Genomic DNA, 25,367 nt, shown 5'->3' with positions numbered 1-25,367 from the left:
AATTACTTACTTTATAAAATGCTGACAGAACTCTCCTCTAATGTGTAGGGCAGTTAGACATACAATTTAATCTACTAAGCAAATGACAGCACTTACTTTGACATATGGGTTATAACAATAAATTTCATTATCAACATTATAACCCTGACAGGTATGAAGTGTTGATATTTAGGCCTATAAAACAGTGACCACATAACAATTTTATTAAAATATTTTTTCTGGTTTATAAAGATTATCTGTAACATGATAATGAGAAACCAATAACAAATGTGCAGTTATGACTTGTAGCAAAATGGGTCAATTTTTTAAGACTCAAAATGATATTCAGAGTACTGAATACCATTTCAATTATAGTTCGTGTCATGTTCTGGATTAGTAAAATGTCATTAACAATGAACGTAGATCTTCATGTTGTCTTTAGTTTGTAATGGCATATGTCCTAAATATATTGGAAATGCTACACAAGAAGGATAAAAAAGACATAACAATTTATAATTTTAGATGTGGTCATGAATATATAATGCAGCCAAATGGATAATTGGAAAGACTGAACGTATGTTAAAAGACAGAATTTATGAATATATATATATATGCAATACGGAGCAAAAACAAAATTAGAGCATTGTCTAGGCACCTAATGTCTTGCCCAGAACATGAATTTAAATTCACAGTGCTTGAACAGGTAGAATTGAACCACGGGGAGGGGACCACGGGGGTTGCTGCTGGAAAAGAAAGAGTTAATGTGGCAGGTTTGTTTTAATGCAAGCAGCAGCCCAGGTCTGAATGAACTTTCTTCTATTATTTGTTTGCTTAAACTTAGAATCTATCAATGATAAATGTGTTTATTTTTTGAAGTGTATTGACAGTTTTAGTAACGACTGTTAAAAAATTGATTTTATCTAGATGTCCACATATGCGAAGGTCCTCAACAAAAATATACCTAAACAAAAGAGACCGCCAAGGCAAAAACACACGCAAACTCCACTGCCCACTACACCACATACCACACATAGTCCACCCACCTGTATCTCACAGCCACTAGGGCCTAAACATAAACCCAACATATTAGTCATAGGAGACTCCATTATGAGGCACAGAGATGTGTCCCTCACCAGGCTGGATAAGGAGAAAGTCATGGTTAGTTGTTTGTCAGGTGCCAGAGTCCACCATATCACCCATGCACTAAAGTCTATCAACAACAGGTATTGTTATGACACTGTCATAGTCCAAGTTGGTGTGAATGACTTGAGATGTACCTTCCTGGACTATATGAAGAAGAAACATGATTAAGCTCGCTGAATATGTGTCCCAGGCAGGTATGTTCTTAACCTTAAGCAGCATTTTACCATCACCCAGAATGATGCCTCAAAACAAACAGAAAATGATTGACTTTAACAACTGTCTTAGTTTTGTGTGTCATTCCAAAGGGATCCAGTAACTGACAGCCTGGGAAAACATGATTGACAGACCACGATGCTTTGCCAGAGATGGCCTGCATCTGTCTCCCTTGGACTTCAGGCTTCTGGCAAAGGATCTTGCCGGTCCCATAGTGCCTTTATTAGGCAATGCCACAAAGTCAAAACTACCAAAAATTTCATCAAAACACAAATTAAAGGTCATGCTGCTAAACACTAGGAGTCTAAACATGAAACTGCATTCTTTGCAAGCATTCTTAACCCTGGAAGATTCATATATTTATACAGTCACAGAAACCTGGTTTAAAGCTGCAGAGAGCACCCCAGCCATACCAGGTTACTCATCCTATCATACATTCAGAGCCCAAACCATGGGTAGCAAAGCAAAATGAGGTGGAGTTGCAATATATATCAAAGACACATGCACACACCTCCAGGCTGGTCAAACAGTATGAAGCAAGGAGACGCTTCAGGTACAGTTAACTATTGACAAGACCCCTATTCAAATCATAGCTAGCTACATGCTCCCAATGTTGACTCAAGATAATCACTCCACATAGCTGGACCTCTTCAAATTTTTCAAGATACAACAATTTAACCTCATCCTGGGTGACTTTAACTATTAAACTATAGAAAGGAAGAACTACTCATGCCAACACACAAATGCCAAGAGATTCCTTGATTTCATCAGTGCAAATGCCTTCGACCGACACCCCCACAAGAGGTGATAATATCTTGGACTTGGTATTAACCAAAATGAGTAATTACTGCAGCATCCCTACAGTATCTTCCTCCCTGGTAAGGTGACTTTCAAAGTCACTATCTCCTCCAACCCCCCCCCCCCCTAGCTAGGGTCAAGCAAAAAACGGCTCCAAAGCTAATTACGCCCTCCTCAGGTAAGGTATAAACAGCTTCACAGCCCCCTCCCCCTCCATAAGAACTGGCACATATGTCCAAACCTACACCAAAGTACTATACAGGCATTTATATAGCTACATGGAATCAGAAATACCAGACAGGATAACATCATCCTCCTCAAGGAAGAGTAGACCTATCTGGTAGACATCTGCAATAAATAAACTCTATAATAAAAGAAAAAAATTGCTGTCCAGGACCAAGAAGGAGTAGTTGCCTAACTGGAAGCAATCTCTCCTTAGCCTGAACAAGCAAATAACAGCACTAGTGAAATCTTCCAAAGTAAACTTCGAGTCCAAACTGACCACATCTACTAAAGACATTCATAAGGCCTTCTTCACATATTTCCACAATCTAAAATGAAGCGCTCAGATCTGCTCAGAACTGGTGGTCAAGGACACCACATACACAAATGCCATAGATATAGACAACCTGCTGGCAGACAGGTTCAGTGAAAACTTCACCCCTCTGTTCCCTCATCAGTAAATCAGGATATCCCCAGCACCTGCTCCCTCTCCTTATCTCTAGGGAGCAAGTCATCACTGCCCTCTCAAAGGCAATAAATACATCCTCCATGGGACCCAACACCATCCCAGTCTGCATCCTACATGAGCTCAGGCAGGAACTTGCAGCACCATTAGGCACCCTATTCATCCAAAGCCTGAGTACTGGCTTTGTCCCAGCTGATTGGAAGATAGCCACTGTCATCTCTTTGCACAAAGTTGGAGCATCCACTGATCCAGTAAGTTATAGACCCATCGACCTACTTAGCCTGATCTGCAAGGCCATGGAACAGATTATCATGGACCTCATTAACTAGGACATTGGCAACCTCCAAACACTTGATCCCACACAGTTTGATTTTGTCAAGGGTGAGTCATGCCTGTTAAATTCGGTTGACTTCTTTGAGACAGTCACCAAAGCCATGGACAAGGGGAAGATGGTGCACACTGCCTACCGTGACCTGGCCAAAGCCTTCGATACTATTCCTGACTCAGATATAATAGATAAACTTTCTCAACTAGTCATCAATTCATATGTTACCAGATGAGTAGCAACCTCACTCACTGACAGAACTCACCTAGTCAAAATAGGGGAAGGTTCCTCAAGCAGTAGACCCGTCATGAGCAGTGTACTCCAAGGATTAGTCATGGAGCCTCTGTTGTTTGCGATATACTTTTCTGAAGTGGTGCCCAAAACCAGTGGGCTATAGCAGACCAAGTTTGCAGATGACTGAAAGTTGAGTGCTGTCATCAATTCCCCTAGTGATGTGCACATCATTCAAGAGGGTTTCACCTAAACAAACGACTGGTGCCAGAAACATGGCCTCAGACTGAATGCCAAAAATGCATCATCATCCCCTTTGGTGAGACTGACAACCCCACAAATTATCACACTAATAACAAGGTCCTAAGCATGCAATCAGTCATGAGGGACTTGGGCACCTGGGTTTATAGCAAACTGACTTTTGACCACCATATTGGATCCATTGTACAGAAAGCTTTCTACGTGGCCCACAACATCCCTGTATTCTTCCCTTATAAGACCCATTATTGAGTACAATGCCCCTTTCGGCATGTACCTCAAAAAGCACATACAGCAGCTGGAGACACCACAAAAGCTCCTCACCAGGAGAATCCAGGGCCTCAAACATCTACCCTACACAGATAAGCTAAAAGGCCAGTACCTCTACTCAGGCACATACAGATTCCTCAGCTCTGTCTGACATATAAAACAGTCTCAGACTCCTCCTTGATGGCACTGCAGCATATCCACAAGTCTAGCTTCACTCGAGTATCCAGCATGGTCTGTGACATCAATAGAACTTGTTGGTGGGACAGATTTGTGTCCCAGACACTCACCCTTCTGTGGAGTACATTCCTTCTCCACATCAAGCAGAGTACCTCATTAACCCTTTTTAAGCTCAACCTGGATAACTGAATGGAGAACATGAAAATACACCCCTGGGATTCTACCTGTGTCCCTGCTGGAGTGGGGCACCGGGTGCTGACTTGTCAGAACATGGGCTAAATTCTTGGGTATGGCTTGTAAGGGCTTCTGGACCAAAAGACTAGTAACTTCCTATGATCCGATGATCTTATGATGTCTTTTATTTAGATGACTCTGGCATTAGGTAGTTTTAGTTCCTTTTATAACATTAGTCAAATGGCATACTGTAACTTTAAGAAAACAACTACTGGTCATGTGACTTCGTAGAAAGGACTTACTGTTCGTGTGTTTTTTTTATCTGAAGAAGCATTTTTATTGTATAAAGATAAAAGTGCTTATCTGTTTATACTTTATATTAAACTCTATATTCTTGGCATGGCTTCCTTGCTTTCTTGGATTTTTAAAAGTTTGTTTTTTGTTTCTTTTACAAGTTTCTGCATGTTCTGGACTATGTTGATTCTGCAGTTTTGGCAAACAGTAAATTTTGACAGTATATGTGTTATCCTGGTATTCACCCTTATCTGGTTAAATGGTCCATGGTCCAAAAGTATTTTTTTTTTTTTGGCAATTGTTTTTTTGACTGAATTTGTTTAGTCAAACTTGAGTAAAATAAATAAACATACTAAATATTATAGTCGCAGCAGTCTTTCTGTTTGTATGGGACCACTGTGCTCAGTTAGTTGTATGAGCATGGAATTAGTATATTTATTCTGAGGGGTAAAGTCCGCCATGTGGAAGGGCAAAATGCAACAGAATGCCTTTTTAGGAATTGTATATGTGTATGAGTAAACTTTTGATTATTGTAAAAAAAAAGGTCAACAAAAAATTGTTTGTACAAAAGCTTTTGAATGAACAGAGGGAAAGCTATATTAAAGGCTAGTTTATCAGTGTCAGAACTGGGAAGCTTAAAATGTTGCTTACCTTTCTATGGATTGTGGCTGCAAGACATTCAAATCTTTAGATTTTGCATGAGACATTGCATTATTAAAAAAATATATATATACTTATAATTTAATTTTACTTCTGAATTATTGTGACACAAATGTAGCAGCAGATGTCACTGAAGTACAAAGAGAGATTTGCTAACAGAATTACTTATATAGTATCTCATAAACTGTTTACAACAGAAGAGTTTTAATACAGATTGACGTGGAGGTATTCCAATGTTGAAAATGTTCATTTTTGTTGGCTTTTTTTCTTGTTTTTTTTTTGTCATTTGCTTGTTTTGTTTACCAAATGTGTATTAATGGAACTTACTCTTTAGAGTAAGGGCTGATGGAGAAAATCTGCCAAGGAAGCACATAAATAACATTTGCTATAAAAGCTTAACCAGTGGCTGCCACGACTTCTGGTATTGCATATAGCTAATAGCACTTTCTCCTTGAAGCTCCCATGTACAAGAATACAAAGTGTAAAACTGGTTATCTGTACTTGTGGAAAAATATTTAATGAATAAAATTTTGAAAAGGAAAGTAGAGTATGTCCATGTGAAGGGATCCAGAAGGTAGAAAATCAAGGGAACCTTGCAAAAAAGGCCAGGGAAAGATGTAGCACAATCTTTGCGGTTACAAGGCATCCAAGCTGGCTGTGAAAACTGAGGACAAAGAACTATTGATTACTGATTTTTTTAACTGTAAGCTTGAAGATGAAATCAGAGAGAATGACAACATTTTAGGAGAATTAAAGGAAGCTGTGAATGAAGAAGTTGAACAGCTTCAATCCATTATTAGTGAAAAATGAGCTTTTACAAATGATGGCAGCAGCTTTAGGGGCTGGCTATGTTGGAGTTTACCCTGCTAGAACAAGAAAGCAGAGCTGGGTGAAAGAATTAAAGAAAAGCTGATGTGCCAAAAATATTAAAGGGAAAGGACTGTAAATTCTTAATACAAAAACTGCTAGGGGAAGAAATGTTACGGGAGAGAGCCCATAGAATGGCATAGGTATCCAACAGGGTTTTGCATTGTCAGCTGAGGCAAAGCATTGCCAGATTCTGCACTTTCTTTACTAAAGAAAGGTGCAATCAGTATTGTGAAAGCCAGGAGTAAAACTCTTCTGTGGGAACAGTATATGTGGACCAGGATTATTCCACTGATACATGAAGGACATGTGCAGTGTTAATGCCAGTGCAAAAACTGGCACAATCTCAAGGCATTAGTTATAATGTGCTGTATCTTGTTATAAGGCTAATATTACCCAGGGGCCCAAAAACCTACACCAACCTAAATGATGCAAGGAAAGATTTTAAGAAGAAGATGCAGGACACTTTAGTGGGTTCCCACAATATGGAGACACAAGAACCAGAGCAGGAGGAGCAGAGAGTGCTGAGAGGACTTAGCAATCCACCAAGGGATTTTTTTTCATCTCTTTTTAAAAATATCTGGCACTAAAGTAAAGATTAGACTTAATGGCAGCACAGCAAGAACAGAGGAAGACAACAGAAGGACTCTGAGGGGTTGTGAGGCTTCTTAGTAGTGTAAAATGAAGATTTGAACTGGACATGGACATGAGACACGGTTTATATATATATATATATATATATATATATATATATATATATATATATATATATATATATATATATGTATGTATGATAAAAAACAGGTTAATGTTGCTGTAACAGCTAACAGCTGTTAAATTTTTCTTACTAATCATAATATCATAATATTGAGCAGTAACATGTTCAGTTTGTTGAACTATGAATGCAAGGAAATGTGAGCATTTGTATTATGCTATAGTAGGATAAGTGTGGCTGAAATTCCCACACATAATAAAGTTATCAGCATAGTGCACAAAGTAGTCAGTTTTGACGGGGGGGGGGGTGGGAACATTAAAGGAGCTTGCTATTTGTCATTGGTAGCCAACACATTAAAGAAAGTTTTATAAGGATTGTTTTCCAGAGTGGAAAATTTGTAGAATGCAAATATATTGAACAAATATGTAAAGGAGAAGGGGGTGGCACCAGTTTCACTTCTGAAATTAGCCTAATGAAGATCCCAAACTGGCTTGGATACCAAGGATGTATACCTGTAGGTGGAGAGTAAGTTGCATCTATTTGAAGGTGATACTGTACTAGGTGATGGTTCATAGGCTTATAGGTTCATAGGTAGGTACTAGGCTATTGGCCCTAGGGCCTATACAAGCCTAGCCAAAAAGGTACCCTGGCTTTCGCCGCCCAGGAAAATAATTTTCCTGTGTTCTTGTCGAGCAGAGCCACAGAGGTGATCCCAGGGGTGAATTTCCTATTTCCTGTCCAATCATCAAGATTTTTCTTGAAGAGTGCTAATGAGGAGCTTTGTTTGTTATAGATAGGTAGTTTGTTCCAGAGTATGGGAAGTCTCTGGGATAGGAATCTATCCCTCCAGTTTATTGTAGTGACAAAGTTTAGGTCCCCAGAGCATGTAGCTCGGAGGAATTGTGATTTCTTTAATTGGAGCATGTCCAGCAGCTCTGGGTTTGACACAGCTTTATATGTTAGGCAGAGATCGCCTCTGACTAGGCGATATGCGACGGAGTAAAGCTGGAGTTTTTTGAGATGGTCTGCATAGAGCATCTGTTTGAGGCTGGTAATCCTCTTTGCAAAGTATTTCTGCTGCCTTTCCAGCTGTTGTAGATGTCTTGTCAGGTACATACCAAAAGAGGCATTGTACTCTATAATGAGGCTAATAAGTGACGAGTAGAGGGGAACAATGACCTCTTTTTTCCTGGATGAGAAACCTTTTGTGATGAGGTGTGCCATGTAGAAGGATTTCCTGACTACTGTGGCAATGTGATTATCAAAGGATAGACTACTTTCCACCTGTGTCCCAAGGTCTCTTATCACACTTTCAGTGTTAAGTAGACTACCACCTATGTGGTAGCTCATGGGTACAGAGTTTTTACCAAAGGGGATGACAATGCACTTTTTGGCATTGAGCTTGAGGCCATGGCTTTGACATCAGGCAACTGTCTCCATGAGGCTCTTTTGTAGGATGTCCACATCGTTAGGAGTTTTGATTATGGCTCCTAGTTTGCAGTCATCTGTGAACTTCATTAGCCAAAGACCTTCTGTGTTAGCTTGTACTTCAGAAAAGTAGATACCAAACAGGAGAGGACCCAGGACTGAACCCTGTGGTACTCCACTTGTCACTGGTCTGAAGTCAGATTTGGAGTCTGCTACTTTCACAGTGTGGGTTCTGTCAGTGAGCCAGTTGGCAATCCATCTTGTGACATAGGGATTTATACCTAGTTTAGTGAGTTGATCTATAATTCCCGAGTGGCGGATGGTGTCAAAAGCCTTGGCGAGATCTAGATAGGCTGTGTGAACCACCTTATCCTTGTCTATTGCTTTGGTGACTGCTTCATAGAAGTCTATCATATTTAGGAGACATGATCTGCCTTTTACAAACCTGAACTGGGTGGGGTCCAGAGTTTGGAGATTATAAATGTCCTTGTTTATAAGATCCATAATGATACGTTTCATGGCCTTGCAGACCAGGCTCGTTAGGCTAATTGGGTGGAAGTTCCCAGGGTCCATGGTGGGTCCCCCTTTGTGGAGTGGGATAACTGTTGCTGTGCTCCATTCAGTGGGCACAAAGCCTGAGGTGAGGCTATGATTGAACATGGTGCTTAGGTGGGGTGCCAGTTCATTCTGCAGTTCATGTAGAATGCAGCCTGGGATGTTGTCAGGTCTCATGGATGCTGTGTTCTTAGCTTTTGAGAGTGTGTTTTTTACCTGTGCAGCCGTGATTACAGGAACTTTGCATTTTTCCAGTATAGAGATGGGCTCTTTAGGGGGTGAGAGGGGGGTAAAGTTAGTACTGAACCTATCTGCCAGGATGTTGGCAATATTAGTTGATTCTGTATATTTAGTGCCATTGTGCTGTAACTCAGAGCAGATTTGAGGGCTGCCATTGAGATTCTTGACATAGCTATAGAATGCTTTGTGGTTGTTCTTAGAATCAGTGGTGATATTGTTTTCATAACTAGCTTTGGAGGATTTTATGAGGGATCTCAGCTTCTTACTTTGGCTGACCAGGGAGTTCCTTCAATCATGGGATTTTACTCTTTTTGCAACAGTTTCTTTCTTCTGTTGTAGAGTTTGTTTATGGCAGGGGACCACCAGATTGGCTTTCTTTTTTTAGTGGATAGCATCTTGGTTCTGTTAGGGATGTGCTATCCATGCACTCGTGTAAGTGCTTATAAAGTACATTTGTGTAGATTCAGCAGCTGTACTTCTATTGTCCATCTGCATGGGTGTCGTGAAGTTTGCCACTTCTGTCTTAATAAATGGGAAGCTGGCTTTGGAGAAATTTTTTACTGTGGTTTCCCTAATGGGGGGTGGGGATCGGGATGTGGATGTCTAGGGTGGTTAGCTTGTGGTCGGATCTGACCAACAAGGAATTGACCTCTGGTTTGGAACACTGGTTACCCATGTTGGTAATGACCAGGTCTGGGATATTGCTTCCCCTGGTGGAGGGTGTGGATAAGTTGATCCAAGGCATTGGAATTTATGAATTCCAGAAAATGTTGAGCAAAAGAGTTGGTACATGAGTAGTTTTCCCAGTTAATGGTGGAATAGTTGAAATCACCCATTATTAAGGGGTTGGGTTGTACCCTAATATTTTCCAGTGTATCAAGAAATGAGGAGTGGGAATCCTGGGGCATGGTGGGGGATCTGTAGCAAGTTATTTCTTTTTCTTACTTTTTTCCTGCCACCCTTACTTCATTGTTACCAGACCAGACCTCATGCTTGGTGCATGCTGGATCAACCAGCTAATAGATACCCCCTGACTTATTCCTGTAATTGTTGGGATGGTCATGGATTGCAGGCAGTGGAGCTCAGCACATCTGAGCTTCCATCCAGGAAGGGGGGGTCTTACTTTGGCCAACCCTGTTACTCCCCCCTTCCTTCTGTGGCAGTGTGGTATAGTCCTGGGTGACATGCAATGTGGTATCCATAGCATATCACCCTGCCTCCACAGTAGTCCTCTGCTGACCATGCCTCATCTAGTGCCATCCCTAGCCTCCACCAGGGATTGTTGTCTGGAGATGCCCATGTACCACCCCCACCTTTTTCTGCCACTCCATCAGTCACCTAGTGCACTAATCAAACCCAAGACACGTGGGCCATAGTCACGGCTTTATTCTTCTATGCCCTGAATGGATGATGACAATTATTAATGTCATGAGGGAAAGAGCAATAGTGCTCAAATGGTAAAGCTATTCCTGACTAAAGAAATATAAGTGCAAAAGCTAAAAGAGAAAAACAGCAGCTGAACAGGTGGCAGGGAAACAAATCAATAGAGAGAGATAGAAAGAAGAGTGCTATGAAGGAGGATAACAGTGACATTATAGAGTTAGATTAAAATATATATTCTGCAGGAAACACATAATAAGGCAAAGCTAAATCAGTGCAAGTATATATAGAACTGAAAGAAATAGAGAGACAAGAAATAGAGGAAAATGTACACGGGGACCAGGTTAAGAGAAAAAGGTAGGAAGGGGAGGTAAATGGGGCTCATACTGCCTTGATCCATCAAAGCATGGCACCCACTACATTAGGGGGGGGGGGTTGAAGTATGCTGTACATCTTATCCAGGGGCTAATGCCATTATCATGAAAATGGGAAGTGATGTGGAGAGTACAGTTACAGAAAATGTAAGAAAGCGAAGCAGATGGAAAAGACAGTTCCAATAAATGTGGAGAAATTATGGGGAAAGAGATACGGTATGAAGGAAAGAGAAGGAATGATAAGGCTGTTCTACAGTTTGGATCATGTAGCTGGCTTACAAAATGGGAATTATTGAGATTGAGATGGAGGACATAAGAACATGTTCCTGAAGTGTTAAGGGGGTATTGAGCCTCATTAATAGAGAAAGAACATTTGCTTATATGCTTATATGGAAAAAAAAAAAGATGTGATGATGATACAAGAGATCCATATGACGCAAGAAGAGCATAGGAAGATGACTACGTAAGAAATGAAAATGTTGTTGCACAATGTCTGAGGGGTGATGGATGGGGCTGGGGAGCAGAAAGAGATGGGTTTTGATACTGGTTAAAACTGTGGTAGAATCTCATTTGGAATTTAAATATGGAGTGGGGAATGGCTGTTTGGCAATGTGGAAGGCAAATATTAGGTGGTATAAACTGGAATTTACAGCAAGTTACATTTCTCTGAGAGCAAAAACAAGGTCAGTGAAATAAATACTTTTAAAAGTCATGCAGGTGCAGGAAGTGTCATAATTAATGTCAGGAAACTGGAATATGGTAATGGAATGAGATGGCGTGGAAGGAGGGAGAAGAATAGGTGGGAAATCAAAGGGAGAAAAACACACTATGTTACTGTTAAGAATGTCAGGAATAATAGAAAATGAAGGAGAAGAAACAGGAAGAGCAGGGATATACCTTCTGCAGTGCTAGATGACATGTTTGGTCTGGAACTGATAAAATATTTGTATTTGCAGAAGTGTGGCATATGATAATGGCAGTAGGATTCAGTCCAAAGCTTTACTTGGACCTTGCCCGAATACAATTGGAATAGATGGGGAATTAGAAGTATGCTGACAGAAAACGTTGCAAGTTACCTATTGGTTGGTTGGTGAATAGTGAATTCTCCTCTTGGTTAAGAAGGGAAATGTGAAAATACCCTGACAGAAAATGGGGAACAGTTTGAAAGCAAGAGACAATAAAAGTTGAACTTAGTACTAGAATTAGGGAGAATATCTTGAACTAATTAGAAGCAAGGAAAAAGGACAGAAATAATGAATAGGTTGAGGAAACTTAGAAGAATGGCATTTTTAGAAATGGAAAAGGGGGAAGAAAGAAATTCAAAGGAGATACAAAAGCAAGATGAACAATGTTAGAAAAATATGTATTAGTAATATGCATGCTTAGTGCATTTGAGGTTTAAAAGGGTTAATACATTTATTCTGTTCACACTGCATGAATCTGCACAGCTATTAGAAACTTAACAAGAAGCATTCTATTTTCTGCTAATGTCAGCAAATAACAAGAAGTAATTCATTTCTACTAGTGTCATGAGACTTAACAAAGAGTTATTGATTTTCTGCTTATGCCATGAGAAAGTCCACAGCTGCTAGAAGCTTTGATAAGGAACACAATGGATGCTTAAAAGTATAAACCGTAGTCAGCATTACTTGTACCTAAGCTAGAAATGTACCTTGAATCTAGGCAAAAGGTAACACATATATTAGAACTGCACAATTGAAGAATTGAAAGTTTGTGATGGGCTAAAATAAGCCCCAAGGCCAGGTAGTTTTTCTCAAATGTTTTGTAAATCAGCAGTTATTCTCAACTAGTCAGCAATTAGTCTAGTAACATCTTCTGTAGAACAATACAGAAAGCTGTGTCTAACTACGTCAGCAATAGAAGTAACATTTCTGTGTGACGTGGACCATACTAATTATTAATGTTCAGACAAACCTTTCTGCCAGCATGCTTTGTCTCCTTGCTGCAAGTTAATAAAGGGTGCCTTGCTTGAACCTTACGTGAATTGGTCTTTGAAGTTTTTTCCTTTGACAGATTGGTCCTTCGGACCGGAACCCTCTCTTCACCTCGGATCAGACGGGCCAGGTGGTTGAAACTGTATGGAGAAGAAACCAAATCGGTTCTTCTTATTTGAAAAGCCCTCCAACTGAATTGTCGTTCAAAAGAGGCCAGCCACTTTCTGATCTGCGACTGAAGGACGGGTCTCCGCGAATCAGGTGATCAATCACGTAGGCTCAGGTAAGGTGGATCTACTTTTTCCTGATTTCTGTTTTAGATCAGGGACTAGATTTGTATTGTGTTTGTCAGGACTGTATTTTTCCTACAAGTCAGGGACAGAAAAGATTACTGTCTTGTCATAAATCAGGAGAAACAGAATAAGTAGGCAGTCATTCTGAAGAGACTATAACAAAATCCGTGGTACCACGTTAAAAATAAGAGAAGTTACGTAATGATCAAAAGGGTAGAACAAAATGGGTAATAATTGCACAAAAAGACCCCAAAATCCGCCGTTAACAGAAGACGCAAAATACATGCAGTCGCAGCGCGCCGACAATATTAAATATTATTCAAAATGGGTTAATAAACATGAATTTGATTGAAAATTAAAAAATCCTCACTTATCAAACTTGTCAAACAGCTCAAAACCAATTCCAAAGGTCGGGTAAAAAAGCAACGTAAATTAGGAATTCCACAGGCACACAGGTGGATTGAGGAAGTAAACCGTAGGGAACAAAAGAACACGGATTCAAAAGCAAGGTTTTTAGATAAGGAGGACAATAACTTAGTAATAGCATCAGCACCTCCACCTCCCTTACCAGAATATGAAGCAAGTGAATAGGTTAGTCCACCCCCACGATATCCTGTGGTCACTGAAGAAAGAGGCATTATGAAAATAAAACCGTATATTAGAGATCCCATCTGGACCAGGTCTCGAACAAGGGCAGGTAACTCAAATGAAGGCATCGAGTTATATCAAATGGTTAAGAATTCACAATCTATGAGTGAAGAAGAAATATACCCACTTATAGAAGTACCCAATCCTCAGGCACGACAAGATAATCAGGACTCAACTATTTTAGTGTATAGACCCTGGACTCCGGAGGATATCAGGAAAGTCACTGAGGGAATTCCCCATCCAAAAGTTAATTTTAGAAAATTCTCAGAAGATTTACAAGGAATGAGGCTGAGTTATAACCTAAATGGAGAAGAGGTAGAAAAAGTATTTAGACAAATTGTGGGGCCAGATTGGCACATGATTAGTGGCAACTGGAATCCCCGTGATGCTGCACAAAGACCCCTCCCACATAGCATCGCAGAAGTAGACAACAGAGTAAAAGGTCTTACAGACTGCATCTCTGAAAAATGGAAGCCTAGGGCAGACTGGACTTGCATTAATCAATGCATCCAACAAGAAGGAGAAACTTTTGACTGGTATTATGCCAGACTATTAGAATGTTTTAATAACCACTGTGGAATGCAGGTTCCTGAAGATCAAACACAAGATTTCCCATATGAACAGCAGTTAAAGAATGCATTTTTAAAGGGCAGTATTGCACCTATAAGCAGTTTTATTACAAAACACATGGTAGACCATCGTACAAGCAGGTTACAGTCATTAATTGAATATGCTAGGCATGCCGAAAGGCATTTTAATAGCAAAAAGAAAAAGAAAGCTCAAGTATTTTCTGTAGAAGATGGAGCAGAAGTTTATGTAGTACAGTCCAGGAAAAACGGCATGAAAAATGCACAGGGAAACAAACAATCTGATCAACAATCAGAGGACTTTGAAGGGCGAAAGAAAAGGGGTGAATGTTTTAAATGCGGTAAAAAGGGACACTTGGCAAAGGATTGCAGGAAAAACAAGAAGGCAACCACAGAAGACAAGGAGGGTGAGGACTGACTATATGGTAGTCAGGAGTCACTAGAAGGGGATAGCGAAGAAAGGACAAATGAGAATGTGATAGAGGGAGTAGAGGATGTGACAGAAGAGATAGAGGAAGTGCAAGAAGTTAGTGACAATGAAGAAAATGAAATATTAGACCTAGCTTTATTGAGCTTGGAGCTCTATTTAGCAGACACGAAACCAGAAGTTACACTCTTGGTAGAAGGAAGGGAAGTAAAATTCTTGTGTGACTCAGGGGCATCACGAACCCTGATACATCCCTCCAAACTGCCAGAAAACATGGAGTCACCTGATTACATACTGGTAAAAGCAGCTAATGGACAGCTGTATCGGGAGCCCCCCTCCCGTAATATTGCAATAACTGATCCAGTTTCAGGATTGACTCAGAAAAGCAAAATTGTTGTTTCTGCAAAATGCCTAGTAAACCTCTTGGGCAGAGACCTCATGCAACTATTTGGTATAGCAGTAGTCCCAACCATGCAGGGTATGGAAGCACAGCGACAAATTGATACCTTTCCAGTGCAATCAGAGGGTGAAATGTTTTATTGGTACAGCCAGGACTTGGTTACGACTGGTCCAGGGACTGTGACCGAAGAATTAATGAATGCAGCCATCAGCAAGTTCCCCTCCCTTGACATTGATAAGCAACACCTGTTGCACTGTACCCTGTATTATTGTAACACACCAGGACCTGATAAGGAATATGAGCAAGAATTGTTTAAAAATCATGCAAACAGATTGATATTGCGTAACCTATACTGGGACACAGAAGGGAACACTGTAGCCAGTTGTTCATTGCCCCAGGAGTTCTTTGCACTTTATAAATCTAATTGATTACCACATGTTAGCTTAACCAAGAACAAAAATATAGAATGGGCAGACCTAGGAGAAAAAGTCACGAGATGGGAGAAACAGACAGAATTAGAACTATCAGAACAGGGAATACAAATACAGAAGTTGAATTGGATAACTCTGCCCCACCCAGCCATGCACTTGCAGTCTAGCAAGGACAGCTGATTAGCACTCCTATTAAAGGAGGAAGAGAATATCTTACAAAATATACCAGAGACTCTCTGGTCAACAGGAAAATCAGATGTAGGACTTATTCGTACAGCGGGACCAGTTACCATCACACCAAAGTCTGCATTTAGACCACAAAAAAGACAGTATCCCTTAAGAAAAGATGCAGAGGCAGGGATAAAGTCTATTATAGCAGCCTTACTTAAAGGAGGGATACTAGTAGAATCTCCTGATTCACCATGTAGCACACCCTTATTTCCAGTTAAAAAAGCAAATGGAGAATGGCGTATGGTCCAAGATTTACAAGCTGTAAATGATGCAGTAATACCAAGGGCACCTACGGTGCCAGACCCACACACCCTGTTGAATGATTTAAAACCTCAACAGAAGTATTTTTCTGTGGTAGACATCAGCAGTACATTCTTTTCGATACCGATACACCCTGATAGTCAGTATTGGTTTGCATTCACATTTCAGGGGAAAAGGTATACATATACGTGACTACCACAGGGATATTGTGAAAGTCCAATAATATTCTCACAAGAAATGGCAAGCAACTTGGTGGGATTCACCCCACCAAGAGGCAGTCAGATTTTACTTTATGTTGATGACATCTTGCTGGCAGCCCCCACCCAGCAAGATTGTAGAGAAGATACCATAGCGCTATTACGATTCTTAGCCGCTCAAGGACATAAGGTAAACTGCAGCTTTGGAAAAAACAAGTCAAATACCTGGGATATGTAATATCCAAGGAAGGTAGAACATTAGATGAGGACAGAAAAGTAGCAATTTTGCAAGCACCAAAACCCACTACCAAGAAGGAAATGATGTCCTTCCTGTGTACAACTAATTTTTGCCGGAGATGGATTCCAAACTATGCCTTGGAATCTGCTCCGCTAACTGACCTTATATATAAGAAGCCTATGGCAGCACAGGATTTATTACAATGGACACCAGAAGCAGAATCTGCTTTCTGCAAACTGAAGCAGTTAATAGCATCCTCATTAGTTCTAGGATTACCAAACTACCATAAACATTTTTTTCCAAACTGTAGATTGTAAGCAAGGTTATATGACATCAGTGTTAACACAACAGCATGGGGATAAGCAACGCTCCATTGCTTACTATTCATCACAACTAGACCTAGTGGCACGGTCCTTACCCCACTGTGTACAAGCAGTAGTTGCAGCTGCAATGACAGTACAGGCTTCGGCCTCAGTAGTCTTATTCCACCCTCTCACTTTGAGAGTGCCTCATGCAGTCGCAATTATTTTACTACAAGAAAAGGTGGCATATCTTTCCCCTGCTAGGCATCTTCCCTGTATGACTATATTGTTGAGCCAACCTCACATGACAATTGAGCGATGCATGACTTTGAACCCTTCTACTCTGCTCCTGACCCCTGCAGACGGCACACTGCACTGCTGCCTGCAGGTAATTGAGCAAAAGACACTACCTAGAAAAGATCTCATGGGTGTCCCCTTGGATGATGCCGAGGTGACATACTACGTGGATGGTTCATGCAAAAGGGGTCCTGCAGGACAGAACCTAGTAGGATATGCAGTAGTTTCTGACACTGAGATTATAGAAGCAAAACCTTTACCACACAACTTATCTGCACAGGCAGCAGAATTGATTGCCTTGACACGGGCATGTATCTTAGCAAAGGGTAAATGTGTAAACATTTTTACTGACAGCCAGTACGCTTTTTCTACTGTGCATGTTTTTGCGCAACAGTAGAAAAACTGAGGAATGATAACATCTACTGGCAAACCTATAAATCATGCACAGTTTATTTTAGATTTTTTTAGAATCTATTCAGTTACCTCAGAAAGTAGCCATTTGTAAATGCACAGCTCACACCAAGCAACAAGATAGGATTTCAAAAGGTAACGCAAGAGCTGATACAGCTGCAAAACAAGCAGCTTCTGAAGTATTTCTTTTAAATGAGGAACTACAACCCTCTGAGATTTTAGACTTAGAAATGTTAAAAACAATGCAGACACTCACTATGCAAGCTGAAAAACAAAGATGGGTAAAACGAGGAGCAATTCTCGAAAAGGGGTTGTACATCTCTAAAGAAGGGAAACCGATAATACCATCTAATTTGTTTAGATATGCAGCTTTGTTGAGCCATGGGCAGTGCCGTGTCTCAACAGGGGGGACAAATGTGAAAATAAGAAGTATTGTCTTGTCATTGTAGATATGTTTTCCAGATGGGTGGAAGCCTTTCCAACCAAAAATCCAGATGCAGCCACGGTGGCAAAAGTACTTCTCAAAGAAATCATCCCTAGATTTGGTATTCCGGAAAGGATCTACAGTGACAATTGTACACACTTTGTAAACCAAACCATACAGCAGTTAAGCAAGCATTTTGGTATTTCTTTAAAAAATCATTGTGCATACCATCCGCAATCTGCAGGGCTAGTTGAAAGGCATAATGGTATATTAAAAAACAAATTGAGAAAGTTAATAGCTGAGACAGGAAAGAATTTGTTGTATTCTTTGCCCCTGGTGTTGTTGAGCATGAGAACTGTTCCGACTGCAAAAGGATTGACTCCTTTTGAAAAACTATTTGGAAGGGCTTATTATACACCCGAATGGAAACTTCTCATGTCCTCAGACCAGGAAGCTGATTTTACACTAGCTGAATATATGAAGAAAGTCATGAATTCTAAAGATCTGTTGCAGTCAAATTCTGTTTCAGATAGAAAGCAAACCGAGACATCAGAGGTGGCAGTGTCACCCAGGGACTGGGTGTGGATAAAAGTTGCAAAAAAGAAGAATTGGTCATCACCAAGGTGGGAAGGTCCATACCAGGTGCTTCTTTCGACACCCACTGCAGTCAAGATAGCAGAGCGAGCTTCAAGGATCCACCTGACGCACTGCAAACTAGTTAAAAACTTTGAACTGGACAAAAATCTTACCTCTCCATCGGGGCCCTCAGCACAAAGTCGGGCTACAAAGGGGGGGTCAGATCAATAGGACTGATCCATCTCAACCCCAGTGAAGAAACCATCGGTGCCGAAGGTCCTATTAGGGCAGAGAGTAAGATCACATGTCAAAAGCAAAAATGATGGATTCCAGAAAAATCCAAATACACCTACTCATAAGAGTCGGAGAAAACAGGAATGCAGAACAACCGTTTCCTCAGAAGTATTGCATAATCATCCTGTTGACTGTACTAGTGACAATAATCTTTTTGTTGTGGCCATTCCTTTTCCCAGCCACACAAACTGATCTGAATAAGTGTGGAGAGTTGCACGTAGAGTGGCACCCAAACTTCAACACTTACTAGGCAATCAAATATGTGTATGCTGAGACCTTCAATGTTTAGAATTGCTGGATTTGCACAGCTTTGCCAACAGCTTACGGGGGGTTATTGTTAACTTCAGTCCCCCTAGGAGCCAACAAGACCTGGGAAAACTTAGTCTATGATACATCAGATGTCACATCACAAGATAAAGTAGCATTGCTCTTGTCTGTTCGACAGAAGGGGACTGTGTGTTTTTACAAAAATGATACAGTTCAGGTGGGTTGGAGCAATTGCAATGTGACTGTTCCCTATAGATGCTACAATAAAACTGATAACACAGGTTTCTATTGCAATACAAGCTATGATTCATTTTTTGGACTGATGCATAGGACAACTGATGAAGAAAAACATAATGCTGACCTCTATAAACAACTGATTATAGTTGACAAAAAAATGTTTTATCCAGAGCCAGGACATAGTAAAGTTACTACCAAAGTAGAAGATTGCTACTTTGTATGTGGTAGGAAAGCATATAAGTGGTTACCTGAGAATTGGTCCGGCAGTTGTTATTTGAGGTACCTGGTTCCGGCCATCCAACACACAGCAGTTTTACCTCAGGGGAAAATTCGGAATGTTCGACGAGAAATCAAGAAGCCTGTCAACCCAGTGGGGCAAATCAGTGCGGGCTGGAAAAACCATCATGCTTTGAGCCTAGGGAAAAATGGACTGTCGCATATGGACTTGGGTGATACAATCATCTTGTGGGCAGGTGTACTGCCAGCATATGGAGCAACAAAATCAATCTGTGAACTGAGAAAACTGTCTAAACTTCAAAATAATGAACAATGCAACCTTTTCCGCTCTAGAATTGGTGACTGATGAACTGACTGCCATGAGAACTGTAGTGCTTCAAAACCGCATGGCTCTTGACTTCACCTTAGCGGCAAGAGGAGGTACTTACGCTTTAATCCAGGAGGAGTGCTGTTCATATATTCCTGACCACAAACACGAGATAGACAATCACCTTGAGGTAATTCAGCAGGTGTCGGCTATGACCAAGCCAGGACCAAATCCATTGATGGACTTTTTCCAGAGATTGCTTGGGGGGTGGGGCAGTATTTTAATGAACATCCTGATTACCATCTGTGTAGGAATGATCCTGCTGGTGGTATGTGTGTGCTGCTGCATCCCCTGCATGAAAAGACTGATTAAAGACTTTATAGACATGTCAGTTTCAGAAACCTTATACCAAGGTGCTAAACTTGAAGAATTGCTAAATAATTGAAAATGCTTTCATAAGTTTAAACTGAATGACTCTCTAAACTGCAAATCCTGAGTAGGAAGAGGTTAGAGGAAGAAAAAAAAAACTGTTTATGCTTATTTTGAAAGTAGAATAAAAGTATTAAAAGGAAGGAAATGTTAGAAAAATATGTATTAATAATATGCACGCTTAGTGCATTCGAGGTTTAAAAGGGTTAATACATTTATTCTGTTCACACTGCATGAATCTGCACAGCTATTAGAAACTTAACAAGAAGCATTCTATGTTCTGCTAATGTCAGCAAATAACAAGAAGTAATTCATTTCTACTAGTGTCATGAGACTTAACAAAGAGTTATTGATTTTCTGCTTATGCCATGAAAAAGTACACAGCTGCTAGAAGCTTTGATAAGGAACACAATGGATGCTTGAAAGTATAAACTGTAGTCAGCATTACCTGTACCTAAGCTAGAAATGTACCTTAAATCTAGCAAAATGTAACACATATATTAGAACTGCACAATTGAAGAATTGAAAGTTTGTGGTGGGCTAAAATAAGCCTCAAGGCCAGGTAGTTTTTCTCAAATATTTTGTAAATCAGCAGTTATTCTCAACTAGTCAGCAATTAGTCTAGTAACATTTTCTGTAGAACAATACAGAAAGCTGTGTCTAACTATGTCAGCAATAGAAGTAACATTTCTGTGTGACATGGACCATACTAATTATTAATGTTCAGACAAACCATTCTGTCAGCATGCTTTGTCTCCTTGCTACCAGTTAATAAAGGGTGCCTTGCTTGAACCTTACGTGAATTGGTCTTTGAAGTTTTTTCCTTTGACAAACAAATATGGTAGTAAACAATTATTTTATAGGAGTTTCAATAGATGATATTCTGTTTGTAATATGTAATGCTGGTATTATGTAATGCTGTATCTGCTTACCCTTGGAGCTTTTCTCCCCAGGCCTCTGCTGAAAATGGACATGCATCCAGTCGGGGTATCCCAGTCAACAAATGCAAAATAAATACAATAAAATAAAAATAAATGATGACGCTGTGGGTTGTGGGGGTCCTGATGGCTAGATTGCTACAACAGGAGGTAGAATGGACAACTTTTCAAATAAAAAAGGGAGGAAGGATCAGATCAAATCATATAATAGAAAATTCAGTAGAACTTTTGAATGTTGTTTTAGAATGCTATACAAATCTGTACACTGGTGAGGATGTGGTAGGAAAAGGGTAATAGAATAGTTAAATATTTATAAGGAATCAGCATACAGGAATTTAGACCAGAGTTTTTGGGACAATCTGATGAATGATAATGATGTGAAAGAGGGAAACAAGCCATTAATGAAGCCGAAGAAAAATATATATTTTTTTATTTTATTTATTCTTTTTATTCAGATGAGTCCCACTAGGCCTTTAGGTTAGTGGCCTCTTTTCAGGGTAGATCTGAGCTGGTATTTATGCTACTAGTGAATATTTGGCCAGGGCATCAAAAAACTTCCCTTAATCATTGGAAGAATCCCTGTCCCAGTCCTAGTGCAGTGGTAGCAGTGAGAACAACACTTAAGGAGATCCAATATGATGGCTAGCACAGAAATGGATGCCAGTGCAGTGTTTGATGCTCATCAAGATTCTGAGTAGCTGTTTCATCAGAATGTGTTTGATTCATTGAAAACAAACATTATAAACAATCCCCAGGATTCATTAAGACCTGCACAATGTGCAGGAATAGTGCAGGAGCTGTTGCATGCAATATGTCCGCTGAGTGATTCAGTATAGAGCTCCTGGGACATGCACGAGTGCTCCTACACTATTCCTGCATGAACACCATGGCCTTAGGCTAATTACCTCATTTGCTGGTGGAAACCATGCAAATGAGGTGAATTAGTGATTCAGCAAGCAGGCTGGTCTTGGTGCAGGAATAGTGTAACCTGCAGAAACGTATTCAGTTACTAGCTGAATGCATTTCTGCAAATAAGAAAACAGAGGCATGACAGCCTGAAATAAAGCATGCATTCCATTTATTAGGCATGCCAATGGCCAAATATATGGAAATTGACATGAAAAATAGTTTATATTTTTTTAAAATAAAACTTTTTTTTTGGCCGATCTCAGCCGTTTAAGCATAGGGCAGCAGTACGCAAACAGGATCATGCTGAAAATAAAGAAAAAGGGGGAAAATCAATTTTGAGAGAAATCTGCATTTTGCCATTATAGTCAATGGCATGCAGAATGAAAACAATACCAGGGAATAGTGGTTGCTAAGGATAAAGGCTCAGTGTAAGTGTAGTAACTCAGGAGTAAGGCAGTGGTGTATATGAATGAGGGGATTTATACTGAATCACAAATTTCTTCTAAGTATCAGACTGCACCTAACCATGTAGGTGCTCAAACACCATGGTGTAGACATGAGGAGCAGCTAACATGAAAAGGGAGTGTGTGTCATGCTTGCTGTAAGCACATTGGAGCTCAGTGGCCCGTGTTTGCCCTTAGCTAAGCACAGCTAAGGAAGGGGGTGTGTCTGAGGCTGTATTTTCCTATTCCATGAAATGCAGAACATGTTCACATCCAGAGAGAGCCAGCTCTGCTTAAAAATGTTTGCTTTAGCTAAATGGGTGTGCGTGGCATGCCCAGGCCTAAAAAAAAAAAAAAAACAAACAAAAAAAACCACAGGGGATAGCAGAACTGTTTACATTTGAGCACCGGGAATGCGCGGCATGCATCAGGACTTAAATGGGGAGGTAATGAGAAGGGGAAACTGCAGAAGGAAGGCATTCAAGGAGAACAACCATAGCTGGCAGGTGGAACATACCAGAATCAGCCAATTACACAGGCAGCAGCCCAGCACACTACTATAAACTATGCAAACACCTTTCAGTCTGGTTCTTTCCACAAACTCTACACCACTGGTGTACACATTTGGGGGAATTTTAAACTGACAAAACTAACAAAACATGTTAGAGACTGCTGTTGCTTTGATCTATCAATATGTGCTAGAGACTGAGGGTGATGAGGAGGATAATGCTAACAACCAACTTAGACCAAAGAGGAGGAGGAGAGTGTTCAGACCCTCAGGGGGTATGTGATCTGGAGATAGAGCACTACAGGGTGGACAGGGATATACTTCAGCAACTTGTTGAGCTGTGCCAGCTTCACCTCAGACCCAGAACCAACAGAGGAGAACCCATCCCAGTGGATACTAAGGTATGTGTAGCCTTAAAAATATTAGCTACAGGTACTTTCCAAAGACCAACTGGGGATACCATGGGGGTCTCACAGGTATCTGCATCCAGGATACTCCACCAGTTCCTGGATGCCATGAACTGCATGCCACTGAGCACATTTACTTCCCCAGCACCTGTGAGGAGAGGACCAGCAACATGCATCTTTTCCACTGTGTAGCAGAATACCTGGAGGTACTAGGTGCCATCGACTGGATGCACATCCACATCAAAGCACCACCCAGTGACCAGGGTAGGGTCAACCTAAACTGCAAGGGGTTCCACTCCATCAACTGCCAGGTCCTGTGTGATGCACAGGGCATTATCATGAATGTGTGTGCTTGCAGCCCTGGAAGGTATGACGACTCCCACATCTGGCATTCATCACAGCTGTACCGGGCGTTTGCCAGTGGGGACATCTTAGATGGCCATCTGGTGGGGGATACTGGCTACGCACTGGAGCCATGGATGATGACACCCATCAGAAATGCACACGCACCCACACAAGAATGCCATAATGAGGCAAACACACAAACCAGGATCATTATAGAGAGTGTGTTTGGGATGCTCAAGTCATGGTTCTGCTGCTTTGACATATCCAGTGGACCCTTGCAGTACTCTCCAGCCACATGTGCACACATGTTCATAGTAAGTGCCATGCTACACAATATGATCCTGCGGAAACAACTGCAGCAGGAACAAAATGGGGAAGGGCCACACAGCCCCCCACCATTGCCAAGGTCTCCACAGGCACAGTGGGCCTCAGAGAAGTAACATCCTGGGCCTGCCCCTGTAGGCAGACTAAGGCATGACCAGTATGCCTTATCCTTGGCAAAGAGGCAATGCATATCACATACACTGACACTGTAGGACCCAAGGGACTGATCTCTCTCTCTCTCTGACCCGTACACACAGTAAAATGGATGCCAAACAACACAGCACCTATACCCTACCATGTATAGGCAGTATACTGTGTGCATCAGACATAGTCAGCCTTCAAGCACCATCCTCACAAAAGCTTCAGGCACAAAGTAAGTCAGTCTCCTTAACAAAATTAATGAATGCAGTACAATGTTCTGATAGCATATCTATGGTATTGATTCAAGCATGCGAGGGAATGGGGTGGCTTACTGGGATAGCAGCAGACAACTGACAGCTCTGTGGGACAGCAGGAAATGTATTCCCAGTACTGGCCTACCCACACCATGCAATACCACCCTAGCTGACAAATACCACTGCAGTATATGTGGTGAACCAAATAACTGGGGGGCCATAGGTCACAAGCATGAATGTCAAAGTGGGGGGTCCCATACCCAACCCCAGCCTCACCCAGCAAATCAACTGTAGAAAACCATAGAGAAATGCCTGGCAAAGGCCCCCACATGGCGACATCCATTAAATCCCCACCCACAGACTTTTACATAGTAATATCACAGCAGGTCTGGCATGGCAGTGTGACATTGAAAGGTAAGAAGTCTGAAACTACAAAAGTCTATGCCAGAACAATTTGACATGTGGTTGATACTGTTAGCCTTGGAGTCTGAAAGATAGGGCACACCACTATGCTAAATGGGACCAAAATGTTAAGCAAATATCAGCACAGACTCTTCAAATGTGTATTGTGTATAGATGTTTCATCCCCCACATAGTCACATAGACATGCAGTAAAATGTCCCTAGCTTTAAGCAGCATCCAGGTATGAACTAGAGTGAGGGCTTAACACAAATAGAAATCAATTATCAGTAACACCCACAGTCAATTTACTGGTGCCATCCCATGGTTGTCCACTGCTGGCAGCCTGGGAACATATCAGAATACACTGCCTTGCTATAGATGGCCAGTATCTGTCACACCTGGCCTACAGGCCTGTGGCAAATGCCCATGCCTCACCCACAGTGCCTTGTTAGGGAGTGTCATGGGGTCTATAACACCA

The sequence above is a fragment of the Protopterus annectens genome, chromosome 3.part0 (assembly GCF_019279795.1).
Source record: "Protopterus annectens isolate FY-2018-M chromosome 3.part0, PAN1.0, whole genome shotgun sequence".
Taxonomy (NCBI): Eukaryota; Metazoa; Chordata; order Ceratodontiformes; family Protopteridae; genus Protopterus; species Protopterus annectens.
The sequence above is the reverse complement of the archived record's forward strand: the minus strand, read 5'-3'. Positions refer to the sequence as shown.